General features: G+C 38.9%; 1 protein-coding gene across 1 annotated transcript in view; it reads right to left on the bottom strand.

Annotated features, from left to right (window-relative positions):
* Positions 1 to 16,487: 16,487 nt before the first annotated feature.
* The window catches only part of LRRC3B (leucine rich repeat containing 3B), a 57,292-nt gene continuing 48,560 nt past the window's right edge, over positions 16,488 to 25,219 (bottom strand). Inside the window, exon 3 of the transcript XR_001553153.2 lies at positions 16,488 to 17,243. The gene's annotated coding sequence lies outside the window, so the exon portion shown is untranslated. The remainder of the gene's footprint in view (positions 17,244 to 25,219) is intronic.

The raw sequence follows: 25,219 nt of genomic DNA, 5'->3' as shown, positions 1-25,219 counted from the left end.
TGAAGGAAGTTCTGATACTTGCACCTTGAAAAAGATAATGTAAAATAAAAAGGGCACATAGATGATATAAGACCTAATGGCTGGATGAAAGCACTATATTCTGAGAAGTCTCAGTCTACATGTTGTACATGGTTCATTAATAGCAGGTAGTCTGAGAAAAGGGAAGATGGAACACCTAAAGTGCTTAATCTAGTTAACAGGTTCAAATGTTGGAAGCCAGACATGACTGTGTTAAACAAGACGTACATTTTTAACCAGGGGGTTTGAACGTTCGAAAGAAATTACAAAAAGGAAATTATGAATCTTTGAAAAGAAGAAAATACTTTGAAAAATAGATTTTATTTAGGCAGATATCACTCAGTACAGTATGGAAAAAAGAAAAAAAATTAACTGTCTTAGCTTGTCTGGAAGAGAAACTTTTGCTATGTAGACATACCTATCCCAAATGACAGGAGCAGCAAAGCTGGTATCAGAGTTGAAAAGAAGAGACACTATGTCACCCTCCCTCCTATCATCCCTTAAGTCTCTTGGAAATGACCAATGGATGAGCTTGTGAAGGTAGTCTTATGCTTATGATTACGTTTTTGGCTTTCCTGCCTATACTATTAACCCAGCCAGCGTGGGGCTGGCTGTGCTTTAGCAACACTGGCTATAAGTTTTATTGCATGCTGTGTGGTTGTCATAGTCACAATTCTTCTTTTTCATAAGGGAAGAGGGCCATATGCATCTATTCCCTTCCTCTGAGCAAAGAAGAACAATTGGAAAAATATCTTGCAAACAGAAATCAATTTTCTGAAATTTGGAGGTAGGAAACAATTTGTGAAAGAGATATGAGGCATTGTGCTTTCTCTCTGGAAGGATCCCTCTCCATATAACTGAGACTGGCCTTATAATAGCTATCTCCAGCTGGTAGAAAAGTTATATATGTACTCAATAACAGCAAACATCAATGAAACGAGCCTTTAGAGGTACCCTTATACTGCTTGACTCACCTTTATTGATGTTGTGAGATGCAAACTGCATTTCTAATAGCAGTAGCTGATGGACCTCAGTGACAGCCAGGGGAGGCTGCAACAGTATGGGGAAGGCAAATTTAAATTGTTTCTGGGTGTCCTAAAATAACCTTTCAAGGGACCACAGGTACAAGTAGGCAGGTAAAGTCAGTATCACTATGGATGCTACTCAGTTTTGGAGTAGAATCTCTTAACTGCAATTGCTTGAGTAAAACAGGGATGGGAGTCATCTGCCTAAATGGGGGTCACCTGGTCTGCCAGGTGATCAAGGCTTAGCCATCACTATAGCCCAAAGTTTGATTCAGCTCAGCCTTAAAAAGGCATCCAAAATAAGGCAGAAGTATACTGTCTAAATGTGCTCTCTTCTCTCTCTGTAGTCTTTGTAAGGAGCTTGTTAGCAGCTCAGTTACAGACAACTGCGCTGCAGATGTCTGCCTGTAATCAGCTCAACCAGCTCCTGGAGTCTTGTGCTCTTACGCCCAACTAAATTTCTCCCATATATCAGTGCTAGGAAAAGGCTATGATGCGCCACAGTCGTGCTTGTTATGTACAATGAAAAGGGGCAGATGTGATTTCATTGTCTTACACATGCACAAAAGATATTTATCCAGGCTGATGAGCACTTACTGCAAGATGCATATGGAATCAGTCCAAGCTCTGGCCTTTGTTAGCAATCTTTGGACACCACTCATGAGAGCATGAAAGAAATTTCTGACTTTTTTCCAGTTCACTATGAATGAGCATTTATCAGGTACTGTTATCAAAAGATGACAGACCCATTCCTTTGGGGATACCTCACTGCAGGCTTCCAGTACTAGAGGGGAGCTTATGAGCAGAAGGGAGACCAGCATTTTACATGGGCATAGAGCGTGATGACAAGTAGGAATGGCTTTAAACTAGTAGAGGGGAAATTTAGGTCAGATGTTAAGAAGAAACTCTTTACTCAGAGGGTGGTGAGGTGCTGGCAGAGCTGCCCAGAGAAACTGTGGATGCTCCATACCTGGAGGAATTCAAGTTCGGGTTGGATGGGGCCCTGGGCAGCCCGAGCTGGTGGGTGGCAGCCTTGCCCATGGCAGGAGGATGGGAATCAGAGAATCTTTAAGGTTCTTTCCTACCTAAACCACTCTAAGGTTCTACTATTTTTTTATTCCTCTTACTAAATGGAGACAAACAGAGAAAGCAAGTTTGATCTTTGCACCAGAGACACACAGATAACTTGATGGTATGTTTTTGCTGTTCTCTCTGTTCTGAGCTGATCTGCATCACAAGTTAAGGTAGGACAGATGAAAAATGTAATTGGTGGCATTATCTGGTGGCTGAAAAAAGAGCAATGAGTTATTTGCTGTAGCTGTTCAGTGGCAGTAACAGCGTCACTGGAAAGTTTGCACAGAGCTCTCAGGGTATCTGTGCTCTGTGAGATGCAGTGCTATTTTTGAAAGCCATAAAACTAGTCAAGTGTCTTGAAAGTATTTCTTTATTTCTTCTATTGGGAAAAATATCCCCTCCTTCAGGGATGGACTGTGAAGCAGTATGACAGAAGCCAAGATTAATTCAAGATTCCTGGCGTTTGCAGTAGCCAGATAAATCTGTATTTGTATTTTACATTGAAGACCGCAGTTACAACTTGATAGAAAAGAAGAAGGGAATTTGCACGTGACTAACAGAGCATAACACATTTAAAATAAATGATTAACTACCTGATAAACCTTTCAGAATAACAGCAATAAAATATTCACTAAATACCTTATAAATGTATATTTTATCATTTTAGCTGCTGACTTCAGTGGTCAGTTATGATGTTCAGGGTTTGAAGTGGCCTAAAAAATGTACTGTAGGAAATCAGAAGCCAGTTTTTGAGACATTTCAAATAAAACCAGAACACCGATAATTTTTTACATAAAATAGGGCCTTGACTTCATAATACAGAAGTAATGGAGGGCCTAAGATAAACATTTTTCTCTTTACAAGGCTCATTTTCTGCCTTCCACTGAAATGCCTGCTTTCTCTAAGAATTGGCTTTACTGTCTGAGACCAAATGAAGACTTAGTTGCAAATATCCTTTTTCTGTTGTTATGCATTGCACAGACAAGGAAATGCTGAGTGCCTAAAATTTTCTTCATTTTCCGAGACTAGACGCAGTAGATGAGTGGCAGAAGGAATCTAAGTGAACGCATTATTCCTTAGTGAGATAACAGAATAACCTGCAATAGCTGTACTAGTGGAAAGCATCTTGTTGATGGCGCCAAATAAAAGAGGACAACTGCATCTGGCAAGTACAGTGTGTCTAACAGAAATGTGAATGACCCCATACTCCCTAAAGTGAGACCCAGCCAGCAGGCAAGGGAAGCTATATACACGCAAATCAGTAGTGATGTAAGGGCTTTGTTCCTGTGAGAGCAAATTTTGGACTTGGCCTTCTAACATGCAAGCACAAGTGACTCATCAAAACTGCACCTTTGTGAACTGTGGAAGATGCTAATGCAGCACGTGTGGCTTTTAGTATTCGAGTGATTCCCAAACACATTTGTTGGAGTCAATATGTCACTACACATACACAGATAAAAAAGGTAAAAAGGTAAAATCCTTTTCCATGGGAATTATTTTACTTTGAGTTCCTGTTCCCAAAGCCTAGCTCAGAATGATTTCCACCCCTGCCATTTCCCCACAGCAGATTCTTCTCTATCCCCCAGTATTTTCAATATCATTGCAGGGAGTTCACTGGCATGATGATATCTGAAATTACCCTGCTTTTTCATTATCTTCCTGACTGCTAGTCAGAGGATGTTCTCACATGAAGGAGGATTTGTGAAAAGACCTTCATCTCTGCATGCTGCCTCTGACTTTGTTTCTTTTCTGCAGTTCTCACCACTGATCTTTGCTGCTCAATCTCAGTTATCTGATGAATCTAATCTGCATCTTCCCCCTGATCCTTGACTGAAGGAAGATACCTTCAAAATTGCAGCTCAGCACATAGCAAGGAAGACAGTTCCATATTACCAGTCTCTTTTAGAAGCAGTATCTCTGCATGCAATATTTTCTTCCCTTTGAAATCACTCCTTCCTTTGCAATTTCAGTGATTTTCATCTGCCAGCCCAGGCTTTGGAACCCGAGGCCTGAAATGAACTGATACTGCTGACACCTTCCCCCCTACCACCAAAGTCATATGTAATTTGACCTGGAAAATTTGGGTTCATTACTTTGGTGAAATCCAAGTGCCTCTGTCCTGACTGCAAGCATGTGCCCATCCCCAGTGAGGTAAGAGCTTAGAGGCAGAGGCCAGAGGATTTACCTCTCAGACTCCATCTCTTTCTTTCCATTGTGAGACTCCAGAAGATCCCATGCTTGAGTGAAGATGCACTCGTATGCTATGGTTCCTCTCAGGTCAGCTGAGTGTCCAGCTGTCTGTGTGTTGCATTCAAGCATTCATTAGCATGAGGTAAATATAAGTGCTCAGCACATTTTTCAGATTATTTCTTCCTTTTACCCTTCTAAAAAGGAGCTACCATTGATATCCTTTCTCTTCCTATCAGTTCAGTTATTGCTTGCAGTTGTGTACTCAAATCCATTGGTATTTCACCCTGGGGAAGACCATGCTTTTTGGGGTCATGTGGCTTGGAATTAAGGGGAGCAAATTTGCCTTCCAGCTCTACTTGCATGCTGAATTGTCCATCACACTTTCATGGAGCTGCAAGTTGAGTAACAAAAAAAAAATACCTTAGTGGGTTGTTCTGGGAACAAATTTTTCCCTGCAAAAAAAAAAGTAGGAAAGATGCTGAAATGTGAAATGACCCTTACCATTCCTAGTAGGGTTCACAGTGTAGCTTGACTTTATTTTTAGATCTCTACATCTTTTTTGACCATTTATTATTTATCTCACAGCTTGGGAGAGGTCCCTTTTGCTCATCACTCTCTGAACTTTCAGATAGTCAAAGACTCCAGCTCGTGCCTTTTCCTGCTTTGGTTAGGTACGGTCCAATAATCCTGACAAATGCTGGCAGACTCCCAGAGCTTGACTTGCTATAAAATATGCTTAATGCCCATTATTTTATCCCCAAGGTACTTCAAGTTTCTAGAAAGCTCTCAACTTCAAGTTTAGGAGTCATAAATAAGACAACTGATTAATTACAAGAGGTATTTTGTACATCTTCGGCTTCAGGAAGAGGAGAAACCTCCTTACCCGCAAGAAACTTGCCTGTTTGCTCATGTGGCTACCTAGCATGGAAGCAGTCTGCTCTCTTTAAAAATCCTCTCAGCAAACATGAAAACTATTCCAGCATTTTTTTTTTTTTTTAATTTGTTTCCATGTATAAGACAGAGTTCTACCTTAAAATCTCAAGCATCTCATTCCCTCACATACATTTCTGGGATCAAATACACCACATTTTCTTTAGCAGGAGCTAAGTCCTTTTCCTCCAGCCTAGAAAACCAGCACTGAATTTTACTGTCAGATAGTAAGTATGCCACATCTATCAAAGTATGGAGGGCACAACTCAGGGTGAATTCAGGAGTTATATTTTATGACCCATACGACCTGTATGAATGTTGGATGGTGCTGAACCAATAGAAAGCCCTCTGAAGAAGATTTACTTCACTTTTCCTCCTTGGTCTTCTACTAGACAGTAAAAATTTAGTTCAGTATCTGGATATCTCCAAAGAGTAGTACTTTGAAGCCACACACAGAAAGCTGGGATGAGCACCCAAATAACCAATGTGCTTTTTACATGTTGCTTTCATTTCCCTTTCCTTAATTTGCTTGAGTCTAAAAAAAACCTGTGTCAAATGAGCACAGACAGAGTTCATTTTCACCAGAGGCATGATGGAAAAGCCTATTTCCTGCTTCTCTGAAGAGATGCTGCTCTGTAGCTCTTGCAGTCATTCCCAGACTGTGTGTTGCTCCATTCCCCATCTCTGTAGTGATATCTTGCTTCAAACCCATTAGCCAGCCCATGCCAGTGGCCACCATAGCCCACCCACAGCATTAACAATGGCAGGAGGGTCATCCCTCAGCTTCTGCCAAGTCAGCTTCAGAGCTGTTGATGTTCAAAGCTCTAGGTCCCAGCACAGGTCTTCCAGGCTCCTACTGGTACTGACCTCTGGGGCATCCCTCTTCTCACACTGATGCTTTCCCTGCAGGTGCAGTTGGCACCACCTGCCTTTCCTCCATCCCACCCAGAATGCCTCCCTCTCCCAGCAACTCCCACACTGAGGAATATAGGACAAAAAGGGAGGACTGTAACTACAAAGGGTTTATCTGTGGCACTTCCCTAACAGTATCCTAATCCTTTGGGCAATTTATTGATGCATTTCCCCATGGACAGAAGTTTTCAGCTGGGTTGAAAGAACACCATTTTTTCATTAAGTGAATTGGTTTTACTACCAAAGCTAAAGAGGTGACAAATAAATGACATCTGCTAGTTTCCTCCCATGCCTAATTCCCAAATGTTTAGATGCTCTGAGTGCAGAAGCCTGAAGAAAAGGGGGCAGGAAAACTGAGCAGTACTATGAAAAATGAAAATGATCTTGATACAGAACACTGGAACATAATTGAAAGCAGCTGAACTTCTTAATTTAGTGCCCACCCTAGATACAAAATTAAAACAGTAGCTTTTCTAATATAATAAAGCCTGAAAAAAAACCCTCCTAAGAGTGAGAAGTTAAATACAGCCCAGGCCTGACAATGACCTCTGAAGGATGGTAGCAGAGTCACCTGACAAATGCCAGGTAATGCTATATCCTAAGAAAATCCAGTATTAAAAAGCTAAAAACTAAAAAAGCTACATAAAAGTGTCCAAAATGATCTGAACATTATTAAAATTTAGGGATGTCAGGAGAATAGATTAACTATGCATAAAACTGAGACGTATGTTTAGACATATAAAACACCTTAAAAATGAAATGAACTTAAACCAAATCTTAAAAAAAAAATAGAAAAGATGACAGTAAAACTCACCTTTCTCCTGTCCATAGCCAGTGGTGGACATAAATGTCCAAAGCACATGCACTGGAAATGTGAGTCTGTCCTATAAAACCAATGAACGAACTAGACATGGAATATAGTACCGATAAAGCATCTGGCCCAATATATTAATGGTTCTGTTTTTAAATTGTTATTATTAATATTTCCTTTTATTTTTTTAATAGGCATTCATAAGTGTTTTAGCAAACAAATCCCTGAAAGAGCTGTTCTAAACCTGTGGGCAAAAACAATATGCCTTCTTGTGGAAAAAAATATCAGAATGGTGTTAAAGAGTTCCAGAAGCAACTCAGTCTATTTTTGATGTTTGTTTTTATTATTATTATTATTATTATTATTATTATCATCATCATCATTATTATTATTTAAGAAAAGTGAAGATTTAGGGCATTATTTATTTTATCATCTCAGTCGGGTTGTTTGTGACTCATTTTGAACCCCAAATTCTATGCATGCATGCTTCTGTATACTAAACAAAATCCAGTAATAGTATTTTAAATCTTTTCCAAATACAAGAGGAAAATGGGAGTGCTAACTGATATTAGTTATCTCAGAGTATGTTTCTGTCTAATCCTTTACTTGGTTTCTTATATTAATCATTAATCATAACTATTTCTTCTGTTTGTTTGTTTGTTTGTTTTGTTTCTCCAAACACTGTCTAAATATAAACTGCTGTGTTCAGTTGAATCAGGTGAGGAATCAGGGGTAGGTGTTGCCGTACTTCTTAACCAGAAAACAATCACTTGATATGTTCTTGTCCATCTCATTACATCTTCTGGGACCTGAGGCCATGCCTTCCCACATGCTCAGAAACCTGCATGTTTGGAGGTCTTAGCAGCTATACCTAGGAAGAAATCCTTTTATTCTTTCATTGGGTATTGAAGCTTGCCTCAAAGATCCACAAATTCATCTCTCTCCAATTTATTATGTACTTAACTACTGGCTGCACCCTGATTCTCTTGTCCTTCAGTCCACCGGAAATTCTTCCACTCTTAATGAGGTGACAAAAATGATTGATAGTGCCTCTGTAATTATCTCTGCCAGCTCTTTAAGAACATTCAGGTAAGACTATCTGTCCTTGCACATATACGTGCATTTAGTTTGTGATCATCATCATCATCATCATTTTTTTCATTCCTTTTCACAGGCCCAAACAACTGCTTCCTTAATTATTATCTCACTTGCTCACCAACTGGATTGAAAGTATAGCTCCAAATGCAAAGCAACAAATTCTATGCTTGCACATACCTTGCTTGTGAAGCCTCAGTAAGGTCAATGAGAAGTGCAGGATATGAATCAGAGCACACATTAGCCTTAGAGAAACGCACTCTTGTATGCTTCAATCTATTACTTTCATTTAACATGTCTGGGTCCCAAATTAGCTTTGAATCCTATCATTTGATGTGCCAGTCTGCAAGCCAGGTTTCCATATTAGCATCCAGAGTCTAACCTTTGATGGATGCACTTCTTCTCCTGAAGGGTTTTGTTTGAAGTCCATGAACAAACCAGATGGTAAAGACAGATTTACAGACCAGGACCTTAATTTTGTGTGGATGGAATGCTTTAGAGAACTGAATTTGCAATGAAAAAATAACATTATTTGCTTTTGAGGTAGGTAGAGAAATTGTATCAATTTATTCAGATTACAGCACCTAGGAAAACATGATTACAAATTAAGTTGGTGACAGGAGTGGGGCTGATAACACCCATTTTCAGTGAAAAGAAAATTTAAAGAAATGTTGTAATGTAGGATATCAGAAAATTTATTGTGGGTTTCATCTTCATAAGAGAGTGGTAGAAATTCAAACAGACACAATTCCATTTACTTCAATTTCCCTTGGCTGTAGGTAAGAAACTTATGACTGCATCACTTTTTTTTCACAGAATATTTTAAAGTGTTAATTGCTACTTTTCTCAAATGACTGAAAAAAATCCCAAGCGGGGAAAAGAACATGACGTAATTTTACTAAGCATCAGGTTTAATTCTTAGGAACACGCTAGGATTCCTTCAATAGATTTAGTGCACAGAACTGTCCATACAAACTCTGTCCATGCATAAACATACCAACACATCTGCAGAGAATTTTTCGCTCTGCCATTACAGAGAAGGCTTCACTGACCACATCTATCCCAAGATGCATATTCCCATGTATTTGCAAGAAGGCTCATCACAACCAGTTTTAAACTATTACAACATAGATATCTACAATAAAGAACTCGCTGTAGTCTCCCTCCAGTCAGTGCAGTGAGATAGGCATAGCTTATCTGTCACTCAGGCATTATTTCCAGAAGAGGAGGAATCATGCCCTAAAGCAACTTTTTCTCTCCTACCTGGGAGATAACTCCTTTTGGTCAAAGGAGTTCAGAGCTTTCCTTCTCTGCATTTATACGGGTTGGATCTAAAATCTGGGCTGATATAAAGACAGGATTTTCTTGGGCTATTTCAGAAACCCTTCAGGGTCAGAGGAGACATCTGGATGGAAGGCTGATGGTCTTTTTTATTATCTTACTTGGAGGGAGAAAGGAGTGGTAAGAAACAGACATACAGCTATTAGCATCCTTGCAGCTACTCTAAAAGACTGCTACAGTACATCCTGTTATTTCTTATGGTTCAAGCATAATGAAATGTGCAAAAGAGTTCATTACGCTACATCCCTTTTAAGATCTGTTTTTTGCAGTTCAGATGCAGCATATCAGGACTACAGTTTCACTGCCATCATTATTTTTTCATAAACTCAATCACATCATCCAGTAATTATGTTTCCTGATTGGGATTCCTGAGGGTTTTCAAGGTTCTTTCAACCTGTCAGCTAATGTCCATACCTTAATATGTTCTTCTAGCCACTGGAACTGATCATTATGTGCCCCATATTTCTCCTCCAGGCACTCCCATAAACCCCTTTTCAATCCTAATCTGGTTATTCTAATCAGAACAGATGAACTCTGCAGCTGTTTTAACAACCCAGTCAGTAATAATAGAAGGCTTTAACACTGGCACCAGTGTGGATTTTGTACATACCAGTTTTTTTTTGCCCCGGGAACAGGAGAAAGAAAACATTAAACTACTGTTGTTGATTGGATGCATGCCACCCTTGAGAAAATCTTGCTGTTACACATAAGCAGAGTGACATGGCCAAAATGATGAGCTTCCAGTTTGGCAGTTTTTGTTATGATGTCAATGAGCTTTACAGCAGTTGTTGTTGCCTAAAACATAAATGCACATACTAGGCACAGAATAGGAGTGGTTAGATGATATTCAGTACATCCAGTGATATCATTATATTACATAAAGATCAGCCAAAGTGTGTTGTTCACTTTAGGCCGAGCCCATGAAAATGGAGATGCAAGATTTGACCTTGTGGTTTTTAAAGAGATGTTGAAACATTCGAAAATAAGCATGAAAAACCAGTACAGATAAAATGGGTGCTTGCTATATCTTCAATGAAGGCGAGAGTTTTCTGGAGCATCTTAGTAAAGAAGGCCAAATTGTTAGAATCTGATGAAATCACAATTAGGAAGAAACTATGCAGTCACATAAATGCACAATAAATTCTCCAGTGTTTTTCTACTCAGTTTGAAGGAGCTACAAGCTACCACCTACTTGCCACTGGCCATAACATCGATTCAGTGGGGACCTGCATTATGATAGCTAATGAGGTGCTGGTAATATATATTCAGAAAGCATCAACTCATTGAATATGAGCTTTCAGGTCTTGCTGCACTGAGACTACCTGCCCAGGGCAGAGCTCTACCCTTTAGGCATGATTTTGGCCTCTGCAGGTCAGTGAAGAAGTTTTCTGGCACTTCCTGGGATGAAGTCCTCTGTGAGTAATTAACCTATGTAGATGTATTTTGAGGTGAAAACACTGAGCTTCCTCTCTGTTAATTGTAGAATGTTTAACTTTTGGCAGACTGTTGTTACAAAACAGGCTTTGGAAGCATTAGCATTAGAGTAAATAGCACAAAAAAGGCAAGCATGTTACCCTGAAAAAATGGTATGTTATTCAGCTATCCGTGTGACTGAAATGTTTAACTTCAGTGCTTCCTTGTTTTAATGAAACATGCCCCATTCTTTCTTTCAGGAAGAGAATGTCAGCTAAAAAGCATAATGATAAAAAAATTAATTATTCAGAGTTGCTGAGGACAAAGAAAGATTTCTTTCTCAGTCAATTTACAGTGAGTCAGTCTGTCAGGGCCAAGAATTAGCACACAGTGAAAAGAAACCTGAGTGGGTAATTAACAGGAATAACAGCAACGCCAGTGATGAGAGTTCAAAATGCCAGAAGCATAAATGTTCTTCATATGCTTTCATTGTCCAGAACACTAGAAAATCAGAGCAGTGCCCTTTTTTTTCTCCAGGAACTCAAAGCGAAACATTTATCTTTACAACATAATTCATGCCAACCTCACTCTCAAGTCCTAATCTTAGGCACATTAAAATGAATAAGATCTTTTTGTTCATATCAGTGAGTACTTCATCAGACCCTTTGCTCTGAGGAATGGATTTTGAGGAGAGAGCTTGTTGAGATATATGGCTCTACTTTGGAACCTAGAGATTTCTAGTGCTAGTGGGAGGTGGCTACTTGAACTACATATCTTTCTTCAAGACTATGTTTCCATACTCATTAAGTATGGAGACGATCTCTGTTTCTAACAGGGCAGTAGTTTTTAGTGTAATTAGGTATCTGCTGTGCTGGAAGTTGCATACAGAAAGGATATAATATTATAAAAATATTAAGAAAAAGTTCACACTCAGAATCATAAGTCTGTGACGGCGTTGAGAAACAGGTAATTCAATCCAACATTCCTAGCATGCCAAAATCAGTGGCATGTCTTGGAAGAAGACTTCAAATATCACTGGTAAGAATTTATACCCATTACTACTCTTCTATCCGTTACCATGGTATTAGATGCTCATTTCATCACGGTATCTTAAGAATTCACGCAAGCAAAATTCACAGGAACAATAGTTTATTGTTAAAGTAAGATAGAATCAAAGACATAGGAAACTGATATCCTTATTTTGATCATGGTAAAATATAGACTAAATGCTCATGTGGAGAACTCTGAATATTGAATAGCCTGCTATTATGCAAATTATACATGCTAGTACAATAGAAGATTTTGGGGGAAGAGTTTCTGTTTCTTGAACTGTAAATGTCTTTGTGCATATGGGATTACCACTACTAAATCTGATTATTGAAAGTATATTTAAAACCAACCATACTTGTGAGTGATTCTGGTTTTATTCTTGTACAGATGCATGAGCAGATGTTTATTTTTAAGATGAACTATGGTAATTTAAGAAAAAAAAAAAGACTGCACAAATAAAGCCACATATGATTAACAGTAAATTATTTTAGAAAATGTCAAATGATAAGTTCTGCATATATGCCCATGACTCCAAATACCTATTCAGATATTAATCAACTACTCCATACAGGAGAGTTTTGGCTCCTGGCTGTTACACTTGGTTATACAAACTTAGTAACTCAGAGAAAGTTTCAGAGGGTCAGATGCTGACTGCTGTGGTTCCCTTCACATTCCTGTCACAAGCAGACGGCCTTAATGAAGACAGAGACCAGAGCCATCTCTAGGGCTGTCCCTCACTCTGCTGGCATCTGGTCATGTGTAGTTGGCAGCCGCCTTGTGAATCAAGTGATCCCTTTCAAGAAATGCTTAAGCCAAAGATTAGAAAGGAAAATCAGCCCTCTGTATCCACTCCTGGTGCTAAGGATACCACTTGGAGGTAACAGTTGGCTTTCCAGTAAACACTCTTTTAAACATGGTCATTTTTCACCCAGTAAAGGTTACTGAAGTAATATGTCGGTGCACAGATTCAGTGGAAGATTATAGGATCTTACCATTAATCGCCTCATTTAAAATGAAAAGTCTCCTCCTTACGCACAAGAGGATTTTAGCCTTATCGGGGTCAACCCATAGGTCTCCCATTAGTGTTTTTTGCTCAATTAGTTCTTTCAAGGAACTACTGAACCTACATAAATATTGTGTAATCTAGGTTAAATAAGGAAATAGTGTAATCAGAAGCAGTCACACAGGGAAGGAAAGACAAAATAAGCAGCAACAGGAACTCAGTAAATATGAGGATATAAATAAAAGGACAGGTGCTATCTTCAGTCATATAACGTGACAGGGACTCAGTAATTGACCTAAAAATAGAGGCGACTAGAAGAAAATACTCTGAAAAGCTCAGTAGAGGCCACAACCTCAGCTGGTGTAATTCAACGTACTTCCACAGAAATCAGCACAGAAGTGAATCACTACAGCATAATAATGACTTATACACTTATGGAAGTGGCAAAAATAGCACTTGTCAGAAAAAATTACTCAAAGCTAGAGAAAAATGCTTACTGATGTAGACCACGTTCTGTGAACAGAGCTGTGATTACTATGTTACACTTGCAGTAAAGGCAAGCAATGCATAGACCCAGTTAATTTTAAATACACGTTAAGCAATAAACATTTGGTAACTACGATACAGATGGTAACAATCCTAAAAAAGAAGGGATCATGTTTATATTTTCCTCCATGACAGTATTTTTGGAATGACAATGGCTAAATCAGAATAAATACTTAAGTAGATCATGCTCAGCTGGATATATACCTGATCAGATTTCAAACTTTTGTCAATTTTTGCCTTGGATATAATTATACCAGGCTCTGGAGAATTGCAGAAATAAAATTACTTATCAGAGGAACTGCTGATTTTAAAGGAGAGACATTCCACATCAATCTATGGACCAAAGGACACTGGAAGTCCATTTCAGATCATCTAAATCTGAATTTCATGTCTTTTGATAATAGACGTCAGTTTTATTCTGTTTCAAAACCAAACAGTTCAGCTGCTTTTGGATCCCATCCCGGGCAATTTCACTGTTGTGAAACCTCGAGAGAGAATAAATGAAGCAGTGCTAGTTTTCTCTTTGGTAGACTCTTTTTTTCTTTATTCTTTTTTTTTTTTTTTCCATTTTTTTTTTCTTTTTTCTTTTTTCCACTTGAATAAAAATGTTTCGTAAAGTAAGAGAAATTCAGCTCCAAAAGGAGTACACAGGAGAAACATGCTTTCTGCCTTTCATGCCAGCCAAGAATACTGCTAAATCTGTGATTTAATCGCTGACATTTTATGCAACGGTCTATAATTAAAAGCAGAGTTTTCACCCGAAATGCATCTTATGCAAGCAACATATGTTTTGTGCAATTCAGCTTAACTGTTCCGAGTGACTGAAGGAGTAACTTCATTCCTGGAGATCTGAGACAGGGCTGTTTCTTTATAATACTGCTATGCTACAGGAAGCCAAGCTCAGCATTACCCTTGCCACCATTATAGATTGAGAGACGCCCTTGTTGCAGATCACTCTAGTGCTGTGAACTTTCACAGTACTGCACAGATTTCACCCTCGTTAGTTCTGTTTAAGCAGGACCATTTGACTGCTGAGACTCCATGCCTCTCGAGGATAAATGCATACAGAGGTGGTTTTCTCCCAGAGTAGCTAAATGCAAAATGCTGTAGCAGACTCAGCTCCTCAGGTGCCTTTCTGGGTCACTGCATCCATTTTGCACATTCATAGGTGAGCAGCCTTCTATGAACCATTTCAAAATGGCATACTTTAACACAATGGAGGAACGATAAATGGTAGAAAATGCACTATTTTCTGTCACAATTATTCTGCCCAAGCTGAGGAATAATTTGATAACACAAAAATCACAGTTTAATCCAAACTTTTAATAGTTTTGAAAATATGTGTATTCACAAAGTAGAATTCCAGCCTTCCTGAAGACAAATGAGTGTATTATTCCTAAAGGATTAGCTTAGCCAGAAAGCATTACGGAAGCACGATGGTTACTGGCTTTAAATGGAAGCCAACACATTTTTAAACCAATTAAACCAACAGACTTGATTCATTATTTGCAGTTGAATAGGCTAAAGTGGAATAAAACTAACATGCTTGCCTTTAGGTTACAAGATAATTTTTCAAAAGAGCAGTACAGTGACACACATACAGTTTTTCTCCAAGCAGCAGAACAAAAATAAATAAATAAATAAATAAATAATTGTTATTAATAATAATAATAATAAAGCAAGCTAATTTCAAAAACAAAAACAAAACAAAACAAAAAAACCAGACAGGACTATCTGGAAAACATCAGCTTCTCCAGAAAAAGAAAATGCAGATATATAGTTTTTTCCACATCATTTTGAATGAACTCTCCTCAAATGCCTGGAAATCTCTTTTAAGAGCCAAGCAGAAACTTGGCACCATATCGATTTTTTTGCTGCGTGATCATGAAACACCACATAATAGGATAATATAACATTTCTTGTAATATGTATCCTTTGGTTTGTCTTGTCCAGAAATGTCCTAAGGATTTTTAAAATGTTTTCTTTTTTACCTGAAACACTCACTGAGCCTATCTATGACCAACTACTGTAATCCACAAAACATGTCATCAGCTGTCACTGCAAAGCTCACAGGATGGTGCCAAGTGAAATGAAAGTCTGATGTGCGGCAAAAAAATATATTGATGCTTTTATTATTTATATTTAAGCATTTTATGCATTTCTGAAACCACATAGCTAGACACATGTTTTGTCATCACAGTTTCTTGTACTACATCCTATTGATGTAGCACTTTGTCTTGTCTAAAATGAGCAAGTACACACATGCATGTGTATAGTCTGCCATCTTTTCACAAGAGTCTTCTGTTACTTGGTGGATATCATAGAATCACAAAGTTTGGAAAAGACCTCTAAGATCATCTAGTTCTTCACCACTATTCCCCTTGACCAAGTCCCTCAGTGCCACACCTAGACATTTCTTGAAGACCTCCAGGGCAATGACTACCATCTCTCTGGGCAGCCTGTTCCAATGCCTTACCGCTTTTCTGAGAACAAATGTTTCATAACAGCCAACCTGAACCTCCCCTGGTGCAACTTGAGGCCATTCCCTCCCATCCCATCACTGTTCCTGGAAGAAGAGGCTGCTCCCCACTTCACCACAACCTCCTTTCAGGCAGTTGTAGAGAGTGATGAGGTCTCCCCTGAGCCTTCCCTTCAGACTGAACAATTCCAGTTCACCTAGTTGTTCCCCTTAAGACCTGTGCCCCAGATCCCTCACAGCTTTGTTGCCTGTCACTGGCCATGTTCCAGGGCCTCGATGTCTTCCTTGTAGTTAGGTGCCCAAAACACAGCACTTGAAATGTGGCCTCACTAGTGCAGAGTACAGAATGAATACAGATTACAAACACTGCTTTGAACTTTATAAGCAGTTATGGGAGATGGGCTAAGGATCAAACAGAGGCATAGAAATGCTAGGGAAACCTCACGGTAGGGTGTTTATTTCTCTCCTGGTAAAAGCAGGTACATCTAAGAGCACATCTGCAGCAGTGCACCATCTATCAGCAAATCTGTGCACACGTTTGGTTAATAAAATTATTTATGACCATTCTGTGAAAAAAAAACAACCAAACAACACATCACATTCAGATTGTTTGAAGTCTCATTTATTTTATATTCACCAGTCTGTGTGTTCTCCATTTTGACAGAAAATGTTATCTTCAGTATTAACACTGGACTAGAACAAGGTTACCTGGCAAAATGGCCAGTAGAGTTGGTGTTGTTTTGAGACACATTTTTAAAACAAGAAATTGATTAATTAACAGTTCTCCACTGTGGCAATATCAGTGCTGTGATCATGATGAATACAATTTGCTCTCAAAAGCTGAAAACACCGCATTTTTTTTAAACAACTACAGCATTGTCTCAAATGTGATGATATAAGGCCTCTGGCAAGGTACGTGGGAAGAGCTGACATGTTTTTGTAGGACAATTGACATAATTGGGAGACAAACAAACAGCAATTTCTGCTGCTTCTGCAGTTTGCAAAAGCTTGTCTGTTGTTTTTTCTTCCTTGTTTTATTTTCTTCTCAGTTATATCCCCAAGTTTAAGAAATGACAGTACCTTCCCACTTCTAGAACAAGCACACTAACAAGGGAGAGAAAGTGTGAACATGCTTGAAGACTTAGAAAAATGCAAGATTTTGACAACTTAATTCAAAACCAACGAACTAAACAGAAATCTTTGCATTAACCTAAGTGCTTTTATGGTAGTTAGAGATGATCAAGGACATACTGCATTCTCTTTTATGTGAAGTTTTGCACTTGCTTTGCTCATCTGAACACCTGTTGCCAGCAATGGAGTATCTTCGTAGATGTTCTCAACATTCATAGGTCTTAGCTGAGGGAAAAGAGTTTAGATAGGTGGTTACATTTGGAGACTATGTAAAACATAGTTTGTCTTAAACCTAAGATTCTGCTGTGGAGTGTAGGCTTTCTTTTGTTTTCTCAACCTGTTTTTGTTTTTTCCCCCCATGTTAATTGCAAACACATGAGGAAGGTGAAACAGGAGAATCATACACTGTACACCAACAAGCCTCAGAAGTTTGTCTCAGAGCAAACAAGCCATTCTGTCATCATCTGCTTTGGAAGAGCTTGCAGATAGGCAAATTTATCTTCATGATGAATATGATATGCAAAATGGAAGCATTTCAGTATGTGACATATTTCTAAAGCTAGATACTCCTGGCCAGCTGGTTAATTCAGACTCCATTAAGTTATGATCTGACATCAAGACCTGTGGTTGTAATGAGTGGCCAATTATCCAAATTCTCTGAACCCTTAACCCTTGTTGAGACATTCAAGCAAATGTCGAGACAGTCTGGAGATAGTTCTTGAAAATACAATCCATAAACAGCATCCTCGCCTTAAAAAGTGGACATTAACAAGCTGCTTACCTTTAAGAGGGTAGATCTTGTTAGGTCTTGTTCTCACAATGTTGCAACTTAATCATATGCACAGACAATATATTTAGCACATCTTATTTAGAAAACAACATCTTCAAAGCATGCAGCTCATTTTCTAAACATGCGTCCTTCCATTGCGGATTTGAATGAATAAATAAGGAAGACCATTCTGCAGGGCTTGGATTTGCACATATCTTCAGAGCACTCTGCAGACCTCATCCCCTACTAGGTCTTGTCATTGCCTTGTACTGATCTACAGGATCCAATCTTGCTTTCAGCAACAAAGGAAAAAACAAACTGAAGTGAAAAGGGAAGAAATAAGTATTTGACACAAACACCCTTGCACCAGTGATCCAAGACAATAAATACATGAGCACTGTAACAGCCCTATGCATGACGGGGCTCCAGACTGTGAGGCAGGAGCAATATGAGCTCTTGCTGATGACCTCGTTGATGTGACCCACCACACTGGCTAGCAGAGCTCACCCTGCACATTGCCTTTGCCCCTCTTGTAGCTACAATGAGCTATCCAAATCCTGTCCACTGACAGGAGTATGTCCATGAAGTTCATTCAGTAACTGTGACTGCTGTAGCTCCCGGGTGCAGCACACATAGAAGGGACCCTGGGCTCGGCTTCATTCTTCCAGGCTATTCTTTCTGTCTTTTACCTTCTCTATGAACAGACATTTCTAAACTTAGGATCCTTATTATGTTTCTAAAGGAACATTTCTCAAGACAAGTTCTTAATCCCCCTGACTTCTGGAACAATCTGAATAATCCAGCTCTGAGTCTCCTCATTAAGGCCAGATTTATAAAACCTTAATCAAATTCTTGCTTGCGACTGCGTAAATCTGATTTTAATTCAGGTACTCTGAGCTGCAATACAGATCCACTCAGAACTTTGGGAAATTAAAATAAATAACTTAAAAAATAAATAAAAATTAAGGCAGCAGATGAAACCTGTGCATCAAATATTTCCTCCACTGTAGCTGCTATGAAAGAACAAGCGTATTATGCATTGAGCTTGTCTCCCTCATCTATTTGGTGGATAAATTACAGCTGTTGTATAGAGAATGGATGAATAGTATAAAGCTAAAATCTTCCTGCTTTAGTCTTACTTTTTACCTTAGGCCTATCTGAAATATCTTGATTGTAGTTCTTAAGTCCTTCCCAGCCCTCATAAAGGATATTTATTTTGAGTTCTTCCACCTCCTTGAAGAAACACGGTTTTTATTAGAAACTTTAAGATCTCTTTTATCTGATGTTAATTAATCGCCGAGAAGAATTACGTGCTATCATACTTTGAACTAAAAACCTTTTCCAGACTCTTATTTAACATCATCTCAGTTGGCTGTGGCAATTTACCACTTCACTATTTCTCCAGACACTGTAAACTTATGCAGTTCTTCAATTTCAAAAGTGAAAAACAGGCAAGGGAGAAAGAAAATAAAACTGAGCCATCTGTTTCCTGAACCTCTCCAGGCATCTGCCATACATCTTTTCCTTTACGGGTGACCTTTACCAAGGTACATTTGTCTAAAAGTTGAGCAACAGTCCTGTATTTCATCTGGATGTTCACAGTCCTTGTTAATATCACACACCCTAGCAGACAGCTATCACATCCACAACATTCACGTTTAAGAATGATAAGGTCAAGGGAGAGGCAGGCAGCAGGTGACAATGGCCTATGTTTACAGTCCTTGATTATATTTCATGGAATTATAGTGATAACAGCCCTGGTGAAATTCTCATTTCCTTAACAACGATAAGGATCACAGGTAGAATTGATATCTGTATCTTAAAGAAGTTATGTATGCCTGCAAAACAAGGTTGGTTTTAAATCCAGAATGATTGCTTGTAATCTATTTCTCTGTAAATTCCTCATAGGAACAAAAAGGACATAATATTGGAGTTATAATCATTAAAGATAATTCACCTCTGGTTCAAAAGTACAGATTTTAAGTTAAGCCAAAGCCCTACATCTTCTCTGCATTTCCAAAACATGGATAGCTGGTTTAAATGCCCTTATGTGGGAGAGCAACACAGGGACATTATTTACAATTCACTGCCCGGAAAGAGAAATAATATCTCTCTTCCTCAGCACTGATGGGGATCAGGCAGGGAAGATCCAAGCCTTACCCAAGAGTCTGCAGTGGCAAAGTGGCTGGGTCTGATTGACTCAGCAGCCACCACAGAGGCTGGCACATCATCCCCACCACTCTGCTTATTGGGATCCAGCCTTGCAGGGGCTGTAAGCAGGCCTGACAGAGGGATATATCCTTCTGGCCCAGGTTCCCATGCTAAGGATGCCTCAGAACCTGCAGCTGGAGAGAAACTCCCTGACTGGGACAGGTCAGTCTCGGCAACTAAACTCTTTCATGGAGAGCATGGGCATTCTAGTATCCTTCCCCACCAGCACAGCCTTGCTCCCAAAGAGAAATAATGGCTGTAGTGTTACGGGAGGTAGAAAACAAGTCACAGCACCAGCAAAGCTCCTTGAATGAAAATTCCTCACACAGAGCATCCTTGCTGGTATTTCTTCCCTCTCTGCAGGCAGCTGGACTTCTCCCGTATGCACACTACCAGGTTACAGGGCTGTTCTGGCTTTCCCAGTCATTCTCCTAACCTCTTCCATCTATTCAGATCCTCCTTCATCCATACCAACTGCTCCTCTCTCCCTGGGAGCACAGGGACCAGATTCCTACCACTCCTTACCCTGCCCACTGCTTGACCACTCTGTTCTCATAGAAGATGAAGTCAATGCATGGAAACACAAAATGTCTGACAAACAAGCGGATAGGTTGCCATGCCCACTTTGACATTAAAGGACACAAAGAGCTCTCTGATTGCAACTGTCAGACATACTAGGTTGCTCAGAGGCAGGTGCCCCATGGTTGGGCATGGAGGACATGGCTGACTTCTTTCCCTGAAGAAGTGGCCCCAAGCAAAACCAACATGGTAGGCTCAGACATAACACAAAACAAGGAGCAATTAAGTGTGTCTTTGGTATGGAAGTGATAAGTAATCATTTAATTACTATGCTTTCATTTTTACAGAAAAAGTTCCAGTGTTAGGCTGCTAAGAAAACAGAAGACTTTTAAAATAATCAATAACCTTTTGTATCAATACTGGAGTAGCACAATCATGGTAGCACACTGTCCCTCTACCCACCCATGCCTACATGCTTGTGGATAGCTTCCCTGGGATATTGCTAACACCCATGCTTGTCACCTAAATACGACTAGTTAAAATGCAAGGCATTCTGATTCCCACTCTGCTACCAGCAGTACCCAGCTGAGTCAGATGAGGCTGTGCCCATGCAAGTACACACACGTGTCAGACAGGAGGCTGTAAGAGCTGAAGTACATGGTCTTGATCCAAAGCAGTCCTCCACAAGGGCTAAGAACTGGTGTTTCAAATCAACTCCATTACAAATAACTTCATCAAGCATGCAGTGATGGGTGCCACCTGCCCACTCTCCAACTCATCAGCCAGATCATGCCACACCTTTCATAGGCACCTTTTCATACTTAAAAGATGCTTCTCCATTACTCTCTATTCAACATCTGCAGCAAAAAATGCATGCTGCCAGACACCTACTGCTCACTGAACATGTGCTCAGTCACCACCTATACACCTCTATCAGCTACAACTGACTGCCACACCTTTAGTTATAGTCATGCTATGTTATAACAAATCTACTGCATCAGAAGGGAAAGCACTACAACACTGTTCAAAGACTTGCCTGAAGGATTTTCCAAATGTAAAGTGTATTTAATCGTTGTATCTCTGTGGGTTTTCGGCAACAGTGGCTCAGCTATGAAAGACTCACTTTTCTCTGCCCAAATGATCTGTTCTCTCTGTTAGGCATGGCCTCTATTTACTGAGGCTGTCAGGGGTCAGAAATGAAATGCATGTCAGGTCTCCTCAGGTCCACAATTACATACTATCAAGTTTCTAATTGAGGTAATTTCCATGAAAGACCTTTCTTCCATGCACTTAGGAGAGCCAGAAAATTCAGAGCTCATTTCTTTGAAGACAACTTTTTGCTCACCTCCATAGTGCTGTTCATGGAGGACATGATGGTGCAGAACAGCAGTAATTGAGGAAAAATACTGGAATACAGGCATTTAACCAATAACGGTAGTTGTTTTCCAGAAGCCTGCTGACTCTAGCAATTTTGCTAAAAAGTAACTTTGTGACTGATGCTGACTGAACGTGTTACTGGAAGCCAGTAACCTGCAGCCAACCTGCTTTAATACCATCCTTTTTTTTTACTGGCTGAAAAAGCCCACTACTGTATCCATTCATTTCCAGATTTCAGAGAGGCCTATGTGCAGACAGATACAAAGTGGTACCATCTGTATTTTATCACACAAGCAATACAAAGTAAAGACAACTGACACTGCTATTGACCACCAACTTAAGATAGTCCCTCATTGTCACTACAAAGTCTGAAGATGCACCACTGTAAAATGGTTCAATGCCTTTACTTAGAGGTAAATCCACATTAATACCTGAAGTATAATCACTCCTTGTGCTCTCTATCAATAATTCATTTATTGGAGAAATATTGATCCCACTGAAGGCACTGGCAAAACTGCTAACTTACATGGAGCCCAGAGTATTTCCTGGATTTGGGAAAGAAGTCTGCTGACAAAGAAAGCTCCATATCAAGTTAGGCCAGGAATTTTGTTACATCACAATGTTTGAACACAAGAGAAAAATTTATTTTATTATATAAAAATAATTTTCAGCATTACAATTTGCATCTGGCATGAGGCTTCCAAATATACTTACAGATATGTCAGTTTTTGAAGAGAAGTAAGTGTTTCAAGATACCGCAGAGCTTGTCTTTAGAAAGAGTACCTTTATACCTTTATATCCTTCTAAAAAGTTGAGATTCTCTTATGCAGAAATAATAAATTACACTTTGTTCATTTATTGATCAGCCATTTTATATTAAAAATTCATGGTGTAGACATAAATCTCATTTTCAATGCAAAAATTCTACTCTATTCATCAGCTCAAGAATCTAGTAAAAACTGTGAGAAAAGAGCGGAACTCTGCCTAGTGGAGTCACTGCTCATAGCAATAGGAAAAAAACCTTAATAAGTGAAAAAAAAGAAAAAACAACAAAAAAACTTGTTGAAGTTTAAGTGTAAAGATTTATGAAAGGTACTTTAAAGCATTATACAGTAACAATAGTTGCACTAAATAACAGTGACTGCACGCAGATAAGAGTAGGAGGTTTTGTATTCAGTAACAGCAACCAAGTCTGCTGGTAGCTCCTGAATTAAGGTAGCAAAAGGATGTGTGGGCTGCCTTTCAGAAGACCACATTAAGAATACAAATGTTAGTATCTACGTGAGCATCTGAAATCACCCCAGCAGAATCTTAATTCAGCATCTCTTTTCTTTTGCCACTAAGCTTAATTAACAGGCACAGAAGTATTGTCTAGAGCTTGTTACACTCACAGTTCTTCCTTCAGTCAATGTGACATGCTTCCATCCTTTCTGTTGCCGACAGCCCCCAGAGTCTTTGCAGAGAGCAAATGTTAATCTGTCTTAGGTAGAGAAATGAAAAATTGGTAGACCATGAAATGCAGTGTTGAGCACAAACCTGATCACTGAAGGAAGAAACAGGAATGGGTGTTTGCTTGTTTATTTGTTTCTCTTTTTGACTTTGTTGAGCTTTGATTTATGAAGAGGATTTGAAAATTCTAGATTTTTTTCCCCCTAGATTTCTCTTTGCTTCTTTATATTAAAAACTTCCAGAATCATCTGAAAAAGTGCACAGTTTCACAGCCATACCTATGTATGGAAAATTATAATTTGACATATTATAATATTACATATATTTCTGTGAACACAGACATACAAAATAGACCATAGTGAAGACAAAATTTAACAATTTAACTAATATGTTAAAATTAATTTGTCATTTTAATACTGGTAGATTAGGTTTGCCTTTGAAGATCTATTATTTATTTTTATTTATTTATTGTAAATGAAGAGGGAGCCTTAAAAAGGCTAGTGATCATAAATGATTATGAGACAAAGACTAATAATTACAATGGATAGAGATATCTAAACAGGTTATTCAACATATGGATTTTTTATTTTTTCACATCAATGGCCAGTTTAATTTGCCACTAACAGGCTTTGGAAATTGCTCTCTCTATGAATTCTGCATGCAAACTGCTCCACAGAACCAGCAAGATGATCAAAATGAGAGTTTGAAACTTCAAAGCAGCATTAAGAATAATACAGATATTTGAATTCCCAAATAATTGACTATTTCTCAAGTTTCCCTCCAATAGGGAACACTTAAAACCATCCAGTTTTCATTCCAGAGCTTATGCAAGCTTTAGCAGCTGTATTCAGATGCACAGCCATCTAAAGAAAACTCCTTCAAGGGGCATAGCTATCTCCTAGGAGATAAACATGGCCAAACACACTGCAGTGCCAAAAACCTACTCATTAATAAGTGTAGAAGGGAAAACGGATCCAGGGATATTAGTCACATTTCCACACTCAAGCCTTTACAAATGGGACCGAGCTAAAAGTCATTACATCATTCACCCATCCATTTTTCTTTCTAGAAATTTGTATCACTTTCTGTGAGCCAGAAGGAAAACAGAAGATTGTTCACAAAGGTTGGTAACAGCTCTATATGGTAACTGATGGGTTCAACTAAAGATTTAGAAAGAAAGGAGGAGCTATGCCACTCATCCTGTTTTCTTTCTTGTTCTGTGCAGTTCGTGTTGGTACTATAGGAGGCACAGCCTGCTCAGCTCAGAAGCAGCACCGATTGCATCTACAATCAACAAAGCAACCTGCTTCATGGAAACAGGGCAATGGAAACATCCAAAATACTTCATGTTTTATCCACATGTATAGATGGGGAAACATTAAAGAATTTGAGAGACATATGGATGAACTGCATGCATGCATACTCACGTTATGTTTCACATGCACAAAACACATACTTCATATATTGACATGGAATGGCATCTGCAATCTGTATTTGATACTTATTGGTTATTTTCACTCTTCAAATTAACTGACTTGTGGGTTAATCGATACGAGAGATGCCCAGGTATTTCTCCATCACCGAAGAAATCACGCTTTCCACAATCCCATCTTTGAATATTTGTTTTTGTGTTGGTTTTTTTTTTCCCCACTACAGCATCTTGTGTTTTATCACTTAAATGCATGTGCTGTAACAAAACATGTATTTTTAAAAAAACATCTTCATCTTTAATCAGAACTGCTATAATCACTGTTGCAAGAAACAGAGATAAATCCTTCAGAAGTTATTTTTTGTGTTCTATTCCAAATTGATGGTCAGACTAGATAGTCTTATTGCCTTTTCCAACCTTAATGATTCTATGATTCTACCATCCCAT

Source organism: Coturnix japonica, chromosome 2, assembly GCF_001577835.2.
Source record: "Coturnix japonica isolate 7356 chromosome 2, Coturnix japonica 2.1, whole genome shotgun sequence".
In the NCBI taxonomy this organism is placed as follows: domain Eukaryota; kingdom Metazoa; phylum Chordata; class Aves; order Galliformes; family Phasianidae; genus Coturnix; species Coturnix japonica.
Note: the sequence above shows the minus strand (reverse complement) of the source record. Positions and strands in the feature narration are given on the sequence as shown.